The sequence below is a fragment of the Aquarana catesbeiana genome, linkage group LG01 (assembly GCF_042186555.1).
Source record: "Aquarana catesbeiana isolate 2022-GZ linkage group LG01, ASM4218655v1, whole genome shotgun sequence".
NCBI classification, from domain to species: Eukaryota; Metazoa; Chordata; class Amphibia; order Anura; family Ranidae; genus Aquarana; species Aquarana catesbeiana.
The window spans coordinates 493,207,411-493,228,845 of NC_133324.1; the positions used below are offsets into that span (position 1 = coordinate 493,207,411).

At 42.6% G+C, this 21,435-nt stretch overlaps 1 protein-coding gene across 4 annotated transcripts in view; it reads right to left on the reverse strand.

The window, feature by feature from the left end:
- HOPX (HOP homeobox) overlaps positions 1 to 21,435 on the reverse strand; it is a 57,620-nt gene that overhangs the window by 27,000 nt on the left and 9,185 nt on the right. For 2 of the 4 annotated variants that reach the window (XM_073592051.1, XM_073592039.1), the window contains exon 2: positions 342 to 394. The exons of the other annotated variants lie outside the window; for them this stretch is intronic. The gene's annotated coding sequence lies outside the window, so the exon portion shown is untranslated. The remainder of the gene's footprint in view (positions 1 to 341; positions 395 to 21,435) is intronic. 4 annotated transcript variants of the gene reach the window in all.

Genomic DNA, 21,435 nt, shown 5'->3' on the forward strand with positions numbered 1-21,435 from the left:
TGCCCCTGTCAGTGATAATTAAAAAAGTGCACCCCAATATTGGAAATCAGAAAAAAAGAATCCTATTACGTTGGTTATCAGTAGTAGAGATTTTCCCTGACCTGTTACAAGATTGCCCTGTTACTTTGATAGTCAGCAGGAAGGTCCCCCCCCTATATTGTTTTTCTGTAGGATAAGCAAACCCTTACATTGGTGGTTTATAGGATCAGTGAACCTATACATTGGTGGTCAGTGGTAGGAATGGTCTTCTAAATGGTCAATGTAGTACATTTTGCTAAGTAACAATGGAGCCAGAACTATGCAAACACAATCAGATGAGAAATCAAACTACCACTACTCACTGTTTAAAGAACCCCAAGAAATTTCTATAGGAACTTCAGGGATCAGTAGATACCTGGTTGAGAAAAAAATAGAGAAAAATGGGAATCCCGCCTATATCAATTAGCTGGTAGTACTCACCGACTGTATGTCGGGGGGTATAATCAATGATAACACTAAATCAAAAAATAAAATAATAAAACATAAATAAAAAATATCTCTTTATGTACATATCTCTTTATTTTTTATTTTTTATTTTTTGATTTACCTGGTTGAGAAAGCTTCAACTTAAAGAAGAACTACAGCCAAAGCTCATACTCATGGAACAATGCTGCATCCACCTAGGCAAGTATTATTTCTAAAAAAAAACAAAACAAAAAAACTTCTCTTCTAAGTTTAAAGGGGTTGTAAAGTCAGAAGTTTTTCTTTTATCTCAATGCATTTAATGCATTAAGATAAAAAGCCTTCTGTGTGCAACAACCCCCCTCGGCCCCCTAATACTTACCTGAGCCCCATCTCTGTCCAGCGATGTCCACGCGTGCCTCGGCTGTCCGAGACTCTCCCTTCTGTTTGGCTGAGACACAGCAGTGGTGCCACTGGCTCCTGCTGCTGTCTATCAAAGTCGGCTAGCCAATCAGGAGAGAGGGGGCGGAGCCGTGCCGTGGGTCTGTGTCTAAATGGACACAGGGAGCTGTGACTCAGCTTGGGTGCCCCCATAGCAAGCTGCTTGCTGTGGGGGCACTCAACAGGAGGGAAGGGCCAGGTGCACAGAAGAGGGACTTGAGAAGAGGAGGATCCGGGCTGCTCTGTGCAAATCCACTGCACAGAGGAGGTAAGTATAACATGTTTGTTAAATCACTTTAACCCCTTGCTGCTGAGCGTACGCAGATGTGCATACTCGGCATTCGGTGGTTATACCGGGATGATGCCCACAGCTGCAGGCATCATCCTGGTACTGTTTTTTAGAACCGGCGATCGGCTTTCCAGCGATAACAACCGATGCGGCTAAAAGCCGCTCGGCTGTTATACCGGAGGAGCGGGAGGGGACGCCCCCCCTCCCGCCACCTCCCGCCGCTCTTACCGGGCCTCCCATTCCACCAGGAGGCCCAATCAACAATCCGCCACCTCCGGCGACTAGTGACAGTCTGGAACGAAGCCGTAAGCGGCTTCATTCCAGCCTCCTAATTGTAAACACGGAAGCAACATCATGACGTCACTTCCCATTTACTCGGCTGCCAATGGTGCCGGTGTTAAAAAAATACACAGTATTCAGAATTGCCAAAAATGGTGATCTGAATACTTTGAAGTGCAAAGGAATCTTTTAGACCTCCGATCCTTCCATAAAGAGTACCTGTCACCATCTATTACTGTCACAAGGGATGTCATTCCTTGTGACAGCAATAAAAGTGATCAAATTTTTTATTCTTTTTTAAAAACAATATATAATATTAAAATAAATAAGAAAACATTTTTTTAAACCGTCCCCGTCACCGCGAGCTCGCGCAGCAAAGAAAACGCATACAGAAGTCGCGCCCACATATGTAAACGGTGTTCAAATCACACTTGTGAGGTATCGCCGCGATCGTCAGAGCGAGAGCAATAATTCTAGCACTAGACCTCCTCTGTAACTCTAACCTGGTAACCATAAAAAAATTTAAAGCGTCGCCTATGGAGATTTTTAGGTACCGTAGTTTGACGCCATTCCATGAGTGCGTGCAATTATAAAGCGTGACATGTTTGGTATCTATTTACTCGGCGTAACATCATCTTTCACATTATACAAAAAAATTGGGCTAACTTTACTGTTTTGTTTTTTTAAAATTCATGAAAGATGTCTCTTTTCCCAAAAAGTTGCGTTTAAAACACAGCTGCACAAATACTGTGTGACATAAAATATTGCAACAATCGCCATTTTATTCTCTAGATTCTCTGCTAAAATATATATACATATATATATAATGTTTGGGGGCTCTAAGTAATTTTCTAGCAAAAAATACAGATTTTAACTTGTAAACACCAAATGTCAAAAATAGGCTTAATCATGAAAGGGTTAAATTAAGGATAATTTGCTTAATGTAGGTCTCTGAAGTGAGGTGAAAAGACCCTCTTAGAAGTCACCATAACAGGTGGTCATGAAACCATAAAACATTGACTAATATAGAGGGTGAATTTTCCTAGCAGAAACACAGACAGCAAAAAAAGCCTGACAAGAATTATACACTTGCACGCCAAAATGAAAACTGATGGAAAATATTCCACCTATTCATACATTTTAAAGTGAATCTTCCATCAAAGAGAAATATGGGGGGCTGCTGGCTATTATACTGACACACAAGGTTGGACACCAGAGTTTTAAACCTTCCCCACTCTTTCCATAACTAGGAAAATGTCTAAACCTCTTTTACAAGATAGAAATTCATAAATTGCCCTAAGCATGTATAAGGAAATTAATAGAATTCAATAACAGTGTGTGTGGCAGCAATCGTGCATGTTGGTAGGTAATTAAAAAAAAGTGGTGTGGTCTATATTATTTATTTTATGTGGAGAGCTATCATCACTCAAGTGTAAAAACATAAAATGATATCTGCGCTTGTTTAAAAATATAGAACAATTGCAGCCAGTACTAATAGGTTTGATTATACACCCATAAACAAATATAAATCACAAAGAGTGCAGCGCCAATAAATAATAAACAAATGTCCTTAAAAGATAAATCATATAAAGTCCGCCAAATATAGAGGATAAAGATGGTGAAATTGGAGATGATATAGTCCCTGCACCAACTGAAGTGGCTAGGAAATAGATGCACTCGTCACTGCTGTGATTAAAAGGGCAATCCTGCTTACCAGACTGTGTTGACCCTCAGATTATAAAGGGTCATAAACGCATGGATCAAACCCAGGCAAGATGGATGAATCACCAGATTCCCTCTAGGAACACCACTCTGACTCCTCAGTTAAGATGTGAATCATAATCCCAGGACAGGGAGCTCATACTTCAAATGGTAGATGAATACAAACTAGCCTTTTTCCCTTAAAGGATACAAGGACACAACAATAGTGCAGTATGTTCTAAAAAAAAAAAAGGTGGATCACTATTTTAATATACGTTAGTTACACTCACATTCGTCACTATATAAACAAGAATATCTGCATACAAATGTCTGTGGCAAAATAGCGTGCTTACATCGCCCTGTCCCACCTTACATGTTTCGCCATCATCTGATGTCTTCAGAGGTGAGGCAGCTGCACGCAAGTTATACAGAACAGGCTGGAAATATGAACTCTCTCGTGCGCTTCACCATGCGTGCCAAAAACATGGAAGAGAAGAAAACATAATGGTCACATGTCCCGCTGTAAGGGTACTTTGCACAGCATTTTACCTTAGACCAGCCATAGACGGTGCAAATTTCTTTCTTGCAGGAAAGAAAGTCACAAAATTCCCCCATTAACACAGACAGCGCTGACAGGGGTATTCCTCCTGCCAGGATATTGTCTTCTCCCAGTGGGGTGAGGGGGCGGGCACAGAAAGCCATCCCCACCAGGAGAAGACAGTGATCATCGCTAGCAGCTATAGCAGCCACTTGTGTTAATCGGAAGTGAATCTGGCAGGCTGGTTGTACCCAAGCTGATCGATCGATCAACTTGGTACATTCAGATTGCCCATTAATGGTTCGAATGAATGATTCGGCCTTAGTCGGCCTTAGAGTGCACCTTTGGTAACGTAAGAAGTCTGTAGTAATACATTTCTGACGTGTGACAATATACAGCAAAAATTTTTCAAAAACCTTTACCTTTTACCCTTAAAAAAACAGTCCTTGAGCTCTCGTCACTACAATCACTACTTTGCTAAGGCTGAAAGTATTTTACTAATCTCCTGCAGGCATAAGGAAACATTTCCTCAATCTCATATTACCTAGTGATCAGACTGCAACATTATAAGGCACAATGTGAGATGCCGCAGCAGGGACTGATCTGTGTCAGACATTTGTGAAAACAGCCATTAAAGTGAATCTAAAGCAGGGGTCTCTAACTGGCGGCCCTCCAGCTGTTGCAAAACTACAATTCCCATCATGCCTCTACCTGTGGGAGTCATGCTTGTAACTGTCAGCCTTGCAATGCCTCATGGGACTTGTAGTTTCGCAACAGCTGGAGACCTCTGTTCTAAAGCCTTAAGGTTTTTCACATTAATGCATTCTCTGCATCAAGGTGAAAAACCTTCTGTGCTGCAACTACTCCCCAGACCCTGCCCTCCTTTTTCTTATCTGAGCTCGAACCGATCCAGTGATGTGCATGAGCGCAGCGGCTCCAGCCACTGTCCCTCTCTTCATTGGACAGATTGATAGCAGCAGGAGCCATTGGCTCCCACTGCTGTCAGTCAAATTATGTGACATGGGTGCGGGGGGTGGGGCGGGGCTGAGTCCCGCTGTCTGTTTCAATGGATGCAGCAGCGTGAATCGGGAGCAAGCCTGCATGGGTGCCCCAGAGAAAGTGGTTTTCGTGGGGGCACTGGTAGAGAGTGATAGGTGTCCTGGGAGCCACACATCAAGTCAAAGCCTGCTGTTTGATAGTGAATGGCAGTCTCAGCCCGGACCCCTGCCAGGGCACGCCCCAACGCATTTCACTTCGCCCACCAGCGCTTATTCAAAGAAAAAAAACTGAGTTTAGTGTCACTTTAACAAAAAAACAAAAACTACAGCCTGGAGTAACATCATATACTGATAATGTCTTACAACTAGCATTGATGACAACTGAGAGCTAGCAATTAAAAAAAACGGCTGTTAGCTATTGCACAACATAATACGAGAGCATATACTGTACTACATACTCAATAAACCAAAGTAATAAACAACCCCACTGCACTGAGAGCAATGAAAATAGATGGGATTCATACAGCAACCACAGATTTTAGCATTCATTTTATAATAAAAAAAACTATAGAAGGTAGGTAGTTGCTGGCTTTTTTTGCCCAGCACAATGAAGGCCTCTTGATCCCTATAAGGAAAGAGAGCCTTGACTGATGGGGGCATGGCCGGGAGTTGGGCGTGATAGAACGCAGTTTGCAAATGGGTCAAATACAATTGGCTGAATGGTACGGGGTGAGGGTCTGGGCCTGAGCTCAGGTAAAAGTTCTGCCAAAGGTGAATTCTGGGTCTTTTGAAGAACAGTGGCTGGAAGAGTTGAAGACCCTGTGGTGGACTTCCCTGCACCATGGACGCTGACCTCCTATCTAGGGTCCAGGAGCTGCTGGCCAGAGGTCAGGCTGACTGGCTTGTTCCCCTCCTCTCCCCTGACCTGCCTTCCTCTTTGGCTGCCCCCTCACTTGAGGACTCTGATGGGAGGCCTCCGGGGCCCAGAGGCGTTCTTGCCCACCGTCCTGCCTGAGCCCTAGTGCATCCAGCACTGATGGTGCTGGCTTTCCTTCCCCTGCGGCTCCCCGGTCCTCTGCATGCCGGGGTTCTTCCCCACGGGTCCCTCCGCCTGTGGTTCCTGCTCTCAGCTGTGCCTGCACCCAGTCCACCCGTTCCCAGAATCCGAGAGCTCTGCGCCGGTCTGCCCAGGGTACTCCAGCCTCTCAGAGTCTGCCTGCTCCTGCCTCTTCTCCCCGGCACTCGGCGCCCTCCTGGGCGGGAGCCAGGACACTGGCCGCCTCACTGACATTACCGAGGGTACCGGGGGCAGCTGCTTCTCAGGTGGTCCTCGCGCACTCTGCCCCGGCGGGGCGGGCTATTCTGTGCCACGATCCTCTGGTACCTCTGGCTCTCCCAGCTCCCCTCTCAGCTCTACACAGCACTCTGCGTGTCGTCCAGTGTGGCTGTTAGGGGCCCCCCCGCTAGAACGGTGTTCTGCCGAGAAAGTTCCCCCCGGCGGATAAGGACTCCCCTGTACTGTGCAGGCGCAGCGCTTGCGCAGTAAGAGCCGCCGAAAATAGCCGAAGCTGAACACCTGTCAGTCAGCTGTACACGGCGCCTGTAACAGGGCCCCTCGCGGGCTCACTTCGCTTGCCATGCTTCGGGCACAGCCTCGCTTCGCTCTGCATAGTTTTATTCTACCTCTATGTCCACTTGAATGTTGGGGCTTGAACCTGGACTCAGTGCACAGGCGCCGTGTAGAGCTGAGGATCAGCTGTTCAACTTTGGAGACTTTCGCTGGCTCCGTAGTCGTTCGTACTGCGCAAGCGCAACGCATGCGCAGTACAGGGGGGTCCTTATCTGCCGGGGGAACTTTCTCGGCAAGACACCGGCCAGATCCTCTGCACCTTTCCCGTCTCCCGGGACCTGGCTGGGTGGGAGATTCAAACATCCCACATCCCCCTGCAGCTCTGACTCTTTCATCTGCTTCTCCACATCTTCCAGCGCTCGGATGGGCGGGAGATTTTAGTGTTCCACCCCCCCGCCAGACCGGACAGTGTCTGCTGCTCCTGTTCATCTCCCAGTGCCTGGCTGGGCAGGAGGTTTCCTTGCTCTGCCTGCTCCATATCCAGCTATCCCGAATGGCTTAGCTGCACCCATGGGTCCTCCTAGAGACTCCAGTTGCTCCTGCACAGCGGCCACTCACCGCCACCTGGGCTCATCTATGTCAGTGGCTGGACTTCCGCCTCTGGATCTCTCCATGCACTGTCCTCCTGCATCACTGTACACAACTGTTCCTTCAGATGCTGGCTATCACATGCATTTGCCAGCTCCTTGCATGGACGATGCTGCTGCGGCCAGGCCTCCCGGTTCTACTGATGGTCGTCCGTCTTCGACTTGGACTCTGCACATCAGTGAGTATGACTGTGATTTGGTTTGGGGTAAGTCTCGTGACGCTGCGGTATCTGGTCCGTCAGGAGAAAGCTTATTCGCGGTTGTCAAATCTGTTTTAGTCTCACTTGGGTGTGTCGGCGCCTGAGACTAGTTTGGGTACTGTTGCAGGTGGTTCTCTGTGGGCAGTTTCGCCGACTGGCATGCATCTGCCTGCAGAAGTCAAGGAGAGGATATGGCGTCACAAATTTATTCACTTGCTCATGCTGGTCCCTCCAGACAGGGAGACTGTGGACAAATCCCAGCGGGTCGAAGTTACGGTCCAGAGTGACAAACCTAAGCAGATTCCTAGGTCTTTCAGGAACTAGCTGCAGGGTTTCTGTACTTATGCTGGGGTGCTGTGCGAGCGTTTTCCTGATTTAGGTCCATCTCTCTTTTGTTACCTGGATCTCATCTGGGTGCCTATGGGGGTCAATGCTGGTTTTACTGTGACACTCAGTTTCGTCCAAAAATGGCGGCGCGCAGGGAGTTTCGTTTGGATTGTCAGGATGGGAGCCTGTGGTTGTTACTCATGTGCCCCCACAAGCCATTGTCATTTCAGTCTCTGGTTGGCGCCCTCACCAGAGCGTCGGCTGCTCCCAAAACAGGTGTCTGCTGGCTGTTTAATGAGAGCCCTGCAAGTGGTATACCGCGTGCCGATTTAAGCACAAGTGTTCACTTTGCGGCGGAACTCATCCAGCCGTCCGATGCTTTCAGAAGACTAAACAGCCACCTCCCAGGCCCGGAGCCAAGCCTGACCTTCCTAGGACGGAGTAGATCAGTGACCGCCTTAGAGATGCTTCGCTAGCTAGACCAGTACCCCTTTCATTGGAAGGCTTTGATCTTGTGGTATGGGTTCGTCTGTGGATTCTGGATCCCCTTTACACCTTTCAATGAACCTACCATGGTGGAAAATTTAAAGTCAGCTGTTCAATTTGAACACATCGTGGACCCAGCCGACGGTGGCCAGTGTCAACGGCCCCTTTCTGTCTTTCAGGATATATGTGAGCGGCTCGCTGTTCACAGTCGGCTGACAAAACCAAGGGCCAGGTAACTGTGTTATCCTTTTTGGATTTTGAAATTGACACGGTGGCAATAGTTTTTTGCTTGCCCAGTGATAAATTGGCTAGACTTCTTTCCCTGGTAACCAAGCCGATGCGGGCCGACTTGGACATCTGGTTATCTTTTCTCCAGTTATGCAAGGGTCATTCCCGTTGGCTGCTGGAGGAGGTATCGAACACGCAGCTCGAGCTTTGCATTGATGCAGCAAGCTCCTGTGGTTTCGGTGCCTTCTTTCAGGGGGAATGGTCTGCTGAGCTTGGGCCGGCCTCATGGGCGCACATGGATCCATTGCGCAACCTCACCTTGCTGAAACTTTTTTTTAAGTTCTTCCATGTCAGCCTTGTCCTTTTGGTTTAGGCTACTGGGTTGTGAAGACATCATGAAGGTGTTTTCCGTTTGGCAGGTGTTGCAGGGTTGGAGAGGAGCAACATAAGCCCCAAATTCCCGGCGCCCCCTTTTTCGCTCCCTATCTCCTCTCGCTTTTGCCGTTGGTATGTGTCCTGGTTTTTTATACCCTGTTGTTCCAAGTACCTTTTTCCTGGACTTTTGTTTGGGGCCTTTCGCAACAGCAAGCTGGTTTCTAGATCCTCCGCGGGTGGTGTTAGAACCGAGGATGTGCTTGTCTCTGAGCACTGTGTTTCAGTGTTACTTCGGACCTCTAAAATGGACAGCTTCATTATAGGCAGTTGCGTGGTTTTGTACACTTGCAGGGGTCCATTTTGTCTGGTCTTGTTTGCCTCGCGCTTCATGTCTGTCCGCCCCCAATCCCCAGCTTTCCTTGTCTACTCTAACTCTTCTCCTTTGAGCAGGTTTCAATTTTTGCTGTTTTTTTCATCGTTGCCTCGACAAATTTGGCCTTCCCTCGCATGAGTTTGACATGCTCTTTTCGTATTTTCGTTGGCGTGGGATGCGTGGTTTACACTGGTCACAGGTTCTTCCAGAGTGTTTATGTCTTCAATCGCATATTCCGGCCCCATTTTTTTGGTCCTTCATGCTGTGGGGAATGACGTGTGTTACACACGCTCTGTAGACCTCATCTTCTATCAAATGGATTGTTGTCCAGCACAATGATTTGGAGGTTGCGAATGGTGATCTGTTGAGATCGGATGGTGTTCATCTCAATAATATTGGCATGGATATTTTTAATCTTGGCCTTCAGTATGGTGTAGGAAAGGCGCTGGCTGTGGTGGGGCGCTCCTCTTTAAGATACTGACGTGCGGTTGTTGGTTTTTTGACCTCGCCGGCATTTAAAGTTGCTGTAATGGGCTATGCCCTGGATCGGAAGTTGGAATTAGTCTGTCTGTCCAGCACTTATGGTAAGGACAGGCCCCTTTGAAATTTTAATAGTTACGTTTAAAGCGTGCTCACAGTATATCCGTGACTGGCACTGGTTTAAATGGTTTACATGTTTTGTGTTGGAAATTAAATAAAGCTGTGGCCTTGCCCTTTTTCCAACTAAATGGTTTTAAGTGTGGTTTCTTTAACAGGGGGGACAAGGTTTCTAAGTTTTAAGACTTAACAGCTGGTTCTTCCTCGGTCTATGCGCTTCAGCAGTCAAGCAGGTAAGCTGTTTCTTTAGCCTATGACATTTTTTTTTTCTTTGCACGTAACTGGATATTTTTTGCAAAGTTTTACCACATTCATTAAGCTAAGGAAAAACATGAAAATTCTCTTGCAAAGCGAAAAGCCTATTTGCCTGAAGTAAATCAACCTCAATGTAATTAGTTCTTGAACACTGGATGGAAGCAAGCAGGACTCAGAGCCAATCAGATCTTGAGCAAAGGTAAATAGCACTGCAAAGGTATTCTGCCTATCAATATGGCAAGGCAAAGCAAAGCTCTATGCAGCATAATACAGCTGGACTCACAGTCTGTCAGAGCGAAAGGTAAAAAGTAAATGAGCCTACATTACTTACTTTAAGTTTCAATATGATTTAGAATTCTTATGATTTTATATGTTAGGTATACTTACTGTATATACAAAAAAAGTATAAGAAGTAAAACATTGGGGTTGATTTACTAAAGCAAATAGATTGCTCACTTTGCAAGAGAAGTTGTACTTTGCAAGGATAATTTTCTCTAAAGCTTAGTGAATGGGGTGACATTCTGCTGACTTCTATCATCCACTCATGTGCAAGCACAAAAACTGTTTTCAAACTTTTTATTTCCACACAATTGGCTATTTTTTGTGATGTAAAATGGTACCACGTTCACTAAAGTCTTGGGATAATCCCCTTGCAAAGTGCAACTTTCCCTGCAAGGTGAACAGCCTATTTGGCTTTAGTAAATCAATCCCAGTTGGTTTACTAAATAGCAGAATATTAAATTGAATGAATAATCAAGAAGCAATGAAGCAAAATTACAAAACTCAAAGTGAAATACTACATACTAATGCAAGATCACAAGTGGAAAAGACAAGAGAAATACAGAAATAAGAGTGAAGCTGTAGGGAAAAGGCCAGAGGGAATTGACATTAAATTATAGAATCATGTTTATTTACATGTAATTATGTACTGAGGAAATACCGGCCATCTGGTTTTCTCCCAGCATGTTTTTACATTATGAACTTTGCATTGTAAGTATAACACTTGGTGTGTGAGATATAGGGGTTGGGAGGTTTCGAATTTCCATTGCTCTCCATTTGTATTTGTTGATTTGAACTGTATTTTTCCTTATAACAATTCTGTAATATAAACTTTAAACCACTGCCTTATGAGCACAACACTTATGTTCCTAATTCTTAAGTTGGGTTTGAATTTTATATGGGAGGTTTGGCATGAAACATGCTAGTACCAATAGTCAGTCTACTTCAAGCAATTGTAAAGTCTAACAAAAAAAAACAAAAACAACAAACATGTTATACTTACCTGCTCTGTTGCAGTGGATTTGCACAGGGCAGCCCAGATCCTCCTCTTCTCGGGTCCCTCTTCGCTGCTCCTGGCCCCTCCCTCCTGACGATTGCCCCCATAGACCAGCAGCTTGCTATGGGGGCACCCGAGCCGAATCAGAGCTCTGTGTATCCATTCAGACATGGAGCCCCAACCCGGCCCCCTCCGCTCTCTCTCCTGACTGGCTAACTGACTTAGATTGAAAGCCGCAGAATCCAATGGTACCATGGCTGTGCCCCAGCCAATCAGGAGGTGAGTCCCGGATGGCCGAGAGAATTGTGGACATCGCTGGATAGAGAAGGGGCTCGGGGTAAGTATTAGGGGTGCTGGGGGGCCTGCTACACACAAAAGGTTTTTTATATCAATGCATATGCATTAAGATAAAAAACATTTTGTCTTTCCTACTCCTTTAAAGCTTGAGTTTAGTGATTTATTTATTTTAAATCAGCACCAGAAAAAGGTACTTCAATTACTGCAATGAAAAATGCTCTATGAATGGATGAGCTAGACATTTCACTTATCCACCCGTCCTCCATTCATTGAGCGCTTTTTATTGTGGGAACTAATAGTACAGCTTCTATGACTTATGGGGATCAGAAAGGGCAGGTGTAGTCAGCACTTTTGATGAGTGTCTGTGACAGGGGTAGCCGCTTCTATTAACCCCCTCGGCACCAGAAGATGGTAGCTGTGTGGGTATACAGCTGTGGTAGATTAGACCACTAATCTATAAGAACGTTGGGTTCAATCTGAAGAGCTAGAGTAAAGTATTGGGCAATTGGGATCTGTCACAACAACTGAGTCAACTTCTTGTCAAAAGAGTGACAGGAACATTAATTTTGCATTTCACAAACTGTTAACACTACATATGTATTAAATTATGTATTACCCAAGGTTTAGGCTGGGCGCAATCAACAGAGCTGTTGGAAAACACTCCCCTCCCTATGTCTTCTGGAAACTTGTTTTTGCATGTTTCTACACAAGGTATTCATTGATTCATTCATAATTCTACTCAGTGTTTTTGAATGGTTTCTGCTGGGTGTGGCTGTAGTATTGAGATTACTCTTAGGTGAAATCTGAGTACTAGGTTTATTTTACCGTATGTCCATGCTTCACTATTGCTTGGCCTGCCTGCCCTCAACTTGCTGTCTTTAACATCAAAACTATAATACAGTGTTTCTCAAACTTTTTTGTCTTGCGGCGCACAAAAAAGATCTAACAATTTTCACAGCACACCTGGAAAGGTTTAACAATTTTTGTGGTAAAGAACTTATTTATTTTTACATATATATTTCATTTCAAATTTATTGTGAAGGATATGCCTGCTTTCGAGCGCAAATCAGATTGAAACGATTGTAATCGTCTTTATACTTTCACTTGCTTCCTTGCTTTTCATTTAACAGTTTCTCTTTCAGAGTTCCAGCCTTGATTAAATATTTCTCCATCGCTAAACAATAAAAAACTTTATTTACAAGCATCAAAGTTGGAATGGAACAGTCTCTATTATTATAGTGTAATATCCTGTAATTAGAGCTATCGAGTTCTCCCAGGATCTCGCACAAGTCTTGCATTACGAAAGGAACCAATGAATGGCAGACTGACAAAGATTGCGTTTTTTATATATGTTACTTTTTAACTTTTGCGACATTGATTTACCATTTAATTTTTCGATATGTTCAAGGTTTCAAAACTCTAGCAATTTTAAATATTTTTCTATAATCCCACGGCACACCTGCAAATCTCACGCAGCACACAGTTTGAGAATCACTGCTATATTCGAATAATATCTACAGTAGATGTTAATATCACTACTATTATTTTTTTTAACCTTTATGTAACAATTTTACAAAACAATCTGAAATTTTTGGCCATCGACAGATTAATAAAAGGATAAAAAGAGCACTTTGCCCAGGTATACCATTCTGGGCCCTTCAAGGATATGGGGCTGTGGTGGATCTTACATCCCAGGCCCTGGTGCTCTATGGAATCAAAAGACCCCTTATTTTTTTTATCCTGGGTGCCGTTTCACAATGGTGTAGAGACAGCAGCTTTTTTTGTCCCAGCACCGTTTTTAAATGGCACCCGGACTAAGCAGCTCCTTCAGGCCCACGTCAATACTTCCAGAACTTCCACATTTACATCGGGAGTGTAGTGGCGTCACAAGGGGAATTTCCTCTCAGTATGGAGGCTCAGGCAGAGTTGTTGCTGAATACAGTAAATATACAATATTCACACATATATTATATATAATAAAAATATATACATAGTCAGAATGAATACCCAGTTTGCAACAATGATTTTGGATGATCTGGATGAAATTTGCAATTACTGTACTCATGCAAGAGAATTAACTACTTACCGCTGGCCTCTCGACAGGTGGGCTTTAATGCCGAGCGGCCGTATATATGCATCCCAGCATGGTAACCGGTGGCTACTGGAAACCTCCCGATGCATGAGGAAAAGATGATCCGGTGATTTCTCTTAAGAAGTATAATATTTATTGACAAGCCACAGTGACCAAATGCAAATAAGAACAGTTGACGCGTTTCAGCCTATAAGGCCTTAGTCATAACCATATTACAGACATAAAACTTTGAAAATAAATAGTAGCTCCAAGGATCACTGGCTCCACCCATTAATTGTCTTAATTGACTACAGGCAATTATCCAAAAAAGGGGAATCAGCTATACTGCATATTGAGTGATCCAAATGTATGCCACTATATGTCACACACCTTAGAGTGATAATAAGTGCATGTGTGCACACACTCATGCATGCACTCATGCACATATACATGATTAAAACACACCATGAAATACAAAAAACATTAGATACAAAAAATAAGAAATAAAATAAAAATAATAATTCAGGTATGTGAAAAAGACACCAGAGGAGGAAAAGAGAGAAAGAGAGAGGAGGCTCTGGGGAGAGGCATGCTTAATTTAAGTGCAAATCCAGATCCCACCTCGGGTTTAACCCCTGAGGCAATCTAGTTTTTAATCTAAAAATCCACCATGCTTCTCTCCCCAGTAGCCTTCTCTCCCTGTCACCTCCTCTGGGCGAGTGAGACAACCGTTCTATTCCTCTAAAGTGGAAAGAGGAGAGATCGCCCTGGTGACATTCCCTAAAGTGACGTGTTGCATTCAAAATATTTCTAGCATTTGGGTTAATTGTGTCACAGTAATGTTCCCCTATACGAGCTCTCAAAGGACGTGTGGTACAGCCTACATATTGGAGGCTGCATGAAATACAGGTGATCAGGTAAATTACATAGTTTGTGCCACAGTTGATGTATTGCTGTATAGTAAACTCTTCACCTGTAGCTGCGGCAACAAATGTTTTACCCAGATCACACAAGTTACAGTACCTACAGGTTTTTATATTACAGTTGGGCTTTAGTATGAGAGTTCTGTCATCCAAAACTGCTGAGCATCTCTATGTGGATAAACCTGTGGTGCCAGTATTCCATCATCTCCCTAAGATTCATAAACTTGATCGTCCCATCCAGGGACGACCAATTGTGGCTGGAATTGGCTCTTTATTTGAGCGTTTGGGAGAATGGGTAGACCGGCACCTACAGCCTTTGGTATACAGATTGCCTGGCTACATCAGAGATACGAACACAGTCCTATCCCATATCACATCTGTTAAATGGATATCCACCTATGTGTGGGCCACACTAGACGTGAGGGTACTCTATTTGTCGATCCCCCACAGCGCTGGATTGCAGGCCATCCAATATCATCTTCAACACTACAGCTCCTACTCTCAGGAGCTACAGGAGTTTATTCTGTTAAGTGTTGAGCTTTTATTAAAGCATAATTATTTTTTATTTGATGGCGCATATTATGTCCAGCGCTGCGGGGCATCGATGGATGCTAGATTCTCACCGTCCATGGCGAACCTCTATATGGGTTGGTGGGAGGAACAAGTTTTGTTCTCTCCCAGCAACCCTTTTGCTAAGCAGATTGTTTGGTATTGTCGTTTCATTGATGACCTCGTGATGGTGTGGGATGGTGACATTATGGGATTGCATGAATTTTTGAAATTTCTGAATGATAATCAGTTAAACCTACATTTTTCAATTGAGCATGATGTTTCCAGTATCAACTTTTTAGACATCACCCTAAAGGGTGATCCAACCACAGGTGATGTTTCAACATGCACCTATAGGAAACCTTGCTCTGGTAACACTACGCTTTTTGCAACCAGTTGTCATCCATCCCATACCATCAATGCCATCCCTTATGGGGAGTTTATTAGAGCTAAACGTTTAGTCGAGCTTCAACAAACTCAGCCTTTGAACTAGAATGTAAGGTCATCCATCAGCGCTTATTGGACCGAGGTTATAACGAATCTGTTATTCACCAAGGACTGGAAAGGGTTTTGATGATGGACAGAGAGGAATTACTGTCAGATAAGTCTAAAACTGAGAGAGAGCATAAAAATAAAAAAAACAAACCTCTAGGAATAGAAAAACGGGTAAACCTATCACATTTGTAACCACATTTTCCCAAGAATATAATCAAATAGTCAGAATAATAAAAAAGAATCTGCCAATATTACATACAGATAAAGATTTAAATGAAATTCTGCAAGCAGGTTGCCTTTTTTCTAGCCGACGTGCGCCCACACTGGGGACTGCACTATCACCTAGTCTATTTTCATCCAAACAATGCCAACCCACCTGGCTCTCCTATCCTGGCAGTTACCCTTGTAATATAAAAACCTGTAGGTACTGTAACTTGTGTGATCTGGGTAAAACATTTGTTGCCGCAGCTACAGGGGAAGAGTTTACTATACAGCAATACATCATTTGTGGCACAAACTATGTAATTTACCTGATCACCTGTATTTCATGTAGCCTCCAATATGTAGGCTGTACCACACGTCCTTTGAGAGCCCGTATAGGGGAACATTACTGTGACACAATTAACCCAAATGCTAGAAACATTTCGAATGCAACACGTCACTTTAGCGAATGTCACCAGGGCGATCTCTCCTCTTTCCGCTTTAGAGGAATAGAACAGTTGTCTCACTCGCCCAGAGGAGGTGACAGGGAGAGAAGGCTACTGGGGAGAGAAGCATGGTGGATTTTTAGATTAAAAACTAGATTGCCTCAGGGGTTAAACCGGAGGTGGGATCTGGATTTGCACTTACATTAAGCATGCCTCTCCCCAGAGCCTCCTCTCTCTTTCTCTCTTTTCCTCCTCTGGTGTCGTTTTCACATACCTGAATTATTATTTTTATTTTATTTCTTATTTTTTGTATCTAATGTTTTTTTTATTACATGGTGTGTTTTAATCATGTATATGTGCATGAGTGCATGCATGAGTGTGTGCACACATGCACTTATTATCACTCTAAGGTGTGTGACAAATAGTGGCATACATATGGATCACTCAATATGCAGTATAGCTGATTCCCCTTTTTTGGATAATTGCCTGTAGTCAATTAAGACAATTAATGGGTGGAGCCAGTGATCCTTGGAGCTACTATTTATTTTCAAAGTTTCATGTCTGTAATGTGGTTATGACTAAGGCCTTATAGGCTGAAACGCGTCAACTGTTCTTATTTGCATTTGGTCACTGTGGCTTGTCAATAAATATTATACTTCTTAAGAGCAATCACCGGAGTGCAGATCATCTTTTCCTCATTTACCTACTCAGCCAGCGACTGTGGATCGAGCACCTGGGATCTCTGCTTTCTATGTGATGTATGAGTAGTAGCACTGACTTTTTTGTTTATAACCTCCCGATGCATACTTGTGATCGGGAGCTTTCCGGACATATGACTTTGTGACAGCCAATCACAATGGTCACATGATCAGAATGACTCTGCATCCCGGCATTTAGAACCTTTTAATTCAAATTTTTAACAATAATAACAAACTTGTGAAAAGGCTGTCATCATGCCAATCTCTGCCTTTGTCAACTCAACTTAATCTGTTAATGTCACACTAAAAATGTATGCAGGATGTTTTTTACCCATATGTGCATGTTGCAATTAGGGAGGAACCCCCCCCAGATTCGGTTTGCAGCAGAACATGCGAACAGGCAAAACATTTGTTCGAACACGTGAACACCGTTAAAGTCTATGGGACACGAACGTGAAAAATCAAAAGTGCTTTTTTTAAAGGCTTATATGCAAGTTATTGCCATAAAAAGTGTTTGGGGAAAGGGTCCTGCCCCAGGGGACATGTATCAATGCAAAAAAAATTTTTAAAAATGGCTGTTTTTTGGGAGCAGTGATTTTAACAATGCTTAAAGTGAAACAATTGGATGTTCCCCCCAAAATCCATACCGGGCCCTTCAGGTCTGGTATGGATATTAAGGGGAACCCCGCACCCAAATGTTTAAAAAAAATGGCGTGGGGGTCCCCCAGGCACTATATATTCTGAACAGCAGTATATATACTATACGGCCTGCCCTATACACTCTGCAGAAAATTGGGCCTTAGGTGTTGGTGGTACCAGAACACTGTAAGCCCTCACAGTTACTCTTGTTGGGTGCAGAAACGGGCCCTGCTGTGAAATATTATATCATGAATTGTAATTACATGCCTCTGTTAAACAGAGGCAGAAGAATTGGGCCTTGTGTGGTGGTGGTAGTGGTGCCACAACTGTAACTCCTCACAGATACTCGTGTTGGGCGCTGGAACGGGCCCTGCTGTGAAATATATCAAAAGTTGTAATTACATGCCCCTGTTAAACAGGGGCAGAAAAATTGGGCCTTGAATTGTGGTGGTGCTGGTGCCACAACACTGTAACACCTCAGATACTCTTGTTGGGCGCAGGAACTGGCCCTGCTGTGAAACATGACTGGCAGTTTCTTGTCCTTCTGTGGCACCTCCTCTCTCTAGGCTCACGTTACTCCCTTTCTCAACCTGGGAACCAACATCTGAACCTTCAAATCGCTGCGCATCCTCCAGCAGCATATAACCGACACTGTAGTCGAATAATTCTGGGGACTCCTCCATGCATGATGGTGGGGCTACCTAAGGAATGACTGTGGACAAGGAGCCGTGGAATAGGCCGCTTTGGCAGCTGCGTTGGAAGGCAAACTACTCTGAGCCTGGGTGACAGAGGATGAGGAGGATGAGGAAGGCTTAGTTATCCACTCCACCAACTCTTCTGCATTAAGTGGGTCAATAACATGGCCAGCAGCAACAAAAAAGGACAGCCGTGCCCCATGGCCACCTGCAGAGGATGTCCACGACCACCACTGTTGACTGTAGACACAGAGGCTTGCCCTCTTTTAGTGGCCTGTGAGCATCTGCCTCTCCTTGGTGGCCTTCTGGACATGATGTATTTTTTGTTTTGCAACACCACACTACACTGTATTAGATACTGTGTACACCGACTGAAGTGTATTAGAAAGTGTACAACGGCCGCACTGTATTGTATACTGTGTAGACATGTGCACAGCCAAAAAATTCGTTAATTTTTGTTTTCGTTTCATTAGTTTATTATTTTTTTCGTGTCATTCGTTATGATCGCGATTCGTAAATGCGTTCATTCGTAAATTCATAAATGCGTTCATTCGTACATTCGTAAATTCGAACATTCGTTCATTCGTACATTTGTAAATTTTTACATTTGTACATTCGTAAATTCGTAAAATCATACATTTGTAAATTAGAAAATTCGGAGATTTGTAAATTCGAGGTTTGAAAAACCAAAAACCCGAAAATTCAAAAATCTGAAATAGTAACTAATTATTAAATTATAGGTATTGTAATTTCATTTCAAATTTGACTGTCAGTGAACGTAACAAATACGAATTTATCCGAAGTTAAGAATTATCCAAAATGAATGCTGCATCTAAACAAATGGAACGGAACAAATTAATAATAAATAATAATAGTAAAACGTTGTTATTATTATTATTGTTATTTATTATTATTAATTCATTACGTTCCATTCCGTTTTTTCAGATCATTCATAACTTCGGATAAATTTGTATGTGTTACGTTCACTAACAGCCAAATTTGAAAAGAAATTACAATACCTATAATTTAAAAGTTACTAGTAGTAATTACTAATAGTTAAGTTATTATTAGTTAACTATTATTTCAGATTTCCGAATTTTCGAATTTATAAATTTACGAATTCACTAATTTACTAATGTACGAATGTACAAATGTACATTCGTAAATTGTGAATGTACGAATGTACGAGTGCCCGAATTTACGAATGCCCAATATTTATTCGAATATTCGGGAAAAATTCGGGTTTTCGTTAATTCGGATATTCCCGAATTAACGAATTTGTCGAAATTCGTTAAAAAACGAATTCGGAATGAAACGAATTGCACATGCCTAATATTGTGTACACCACCAGAAGTGTAGTAAAGACTGTACACACTGTATTAGATACTGTGTACACTGCCTGCACTATTGGAACACATTAAATGTAAGCTGAGGATCTGGAGTAAGTTGCCATTGTCAGTGGTGGGTAGAATAAATTTAATTAAAATGATTTTATTACCAAAGTGTTTATATATTTTTTCACATTCCCCAGTAGTAGTGCCTAAAAAGATTTTTAAAAGCCTGAACTCCCAATTTACTAAATTTTAATGGGCTAATGGCAGATACAAGTAAAGTTTACAACATTACAGTGGCCAAAACCAGAGGCAGGATTGGCCTTGCCAGATATGTATCTGTATTACCTTGCGGGGCAATTAAGACATTTGCGTACTTTGTTGATACAGGAATAAAGCTTGGGAAGGGAGAAGTACCTTTTAAGGATTGTCCAGGCCGAGAATCTACTGACAGGACTTGAGGCACGACATAAACAATTACCAAGGGTAAAAATTCCCATGCTCTCTTTGGCACGATCGGTATGGCGTGAGGTTAAAAAGCTAACAGGATTTAGGGACATCCCACTAGTGCTATCCATGTGGAATAACCCCTTATTTGAGGAATTAAGTACACTGCAACATAATAACTTCTGGATGCAAAAAGGAATAGTAGTACTGGATCAGGTCTATGAGAGTGGGAATATATGCTCATTTGATTTTTTAAAAACTCAATATAATCTAACAGATATAAATTTTTATAGATTCCTACAGTTAAGGCATGCACTGCAAGCTCAGTTTGGTAGTAATAATGTTAATATGTCAAAATTCCCTCTTATTGGAATATTAAGAACTCAGGGACCAAAGGGATTAGTATCTAAGACTAAAAGGAATCGGCAAATGGTCTGTACATCTATGACAGATGAGATATGGAAGGAGGTGTGTAAATCATGTTTGGGAGTATCACCTGCAAGTAATAACAGATTGATACAGCTGTATATAATACATCAAGCCTATCTTACACCACTTAAATTAAATTAAATGGGACGAAAGGCATCCGCGGACTGTGGGAGGTGTTATCAATGAGGGGCTGAAATTGTGCATCTAATGTGGTCTTGCCCGGGTATTAGTAGATACTGGAAACAGGTCTTGGATGTATTATCAAAAGTGCTGGGGGCGGGGGGGACCGCATCCCATTCACTTTGGAAGTTTGCCTGCTAGGGCTGGTTGAGAACCAGAAGTGGGCTGGATATACCAAGACCTGCCTACAGAAAACTCTATTCATGGCACACAAGCAAATTGTGCTTAGGTGGATGCAACAAACACCCCCCTCAAGGGATCAATGGCTTAAAGCGGTAAACCAAATACTTTCATATAAGAAATTAACATATGAGCATAGAGGAACACCTCAGAAATATCATAAAATTTCGGATAGATGACTGAATTCACCATTGACTCTTAGTGGAAATGAATAATGTATAAGAGGGGCATAGATAGAAGAAGACATTGATTGATGGACATTAGAAGTAGGGGAGGAGGGCGCTGCAGCCAGGGTAATTAGCTGTCTCTACTCTTTTTGAATTTTCTTTTTTGTTTTTGTTTTTTTCAGGGTGGAAATATATTGTGTATTGTTTTTTCTTTTTTTTTGGTTTGCATTGATGCATTGATTAATATAACAAATGACTTGGAAAATGATGAAATGTGATATTATTACATTTGTTAATGCAGACTTATGAAATACAAAGTATAAAAAAAAAAAAAAAAAAAAATGAAGTGCAGTAGAAACACACTGTACACACTGTATTAGATACTGTGTACACCGCCTGTGCTGTATTAGCAACTGTACACCATGGATTGCACTGTAGATATAGGCTACACTGAATGCACAGTGTGTGTATATATATATATATATATTATATATATATATATATATATATATATATATACACACACACACACACACACACAAGACTGTATATATATATATATATATATATATATATTTATACAGTCGTGTGTGTGTGTGTGTATATACATATATATATATATATATATATATATATATATATATATATATATATATATATATAGAT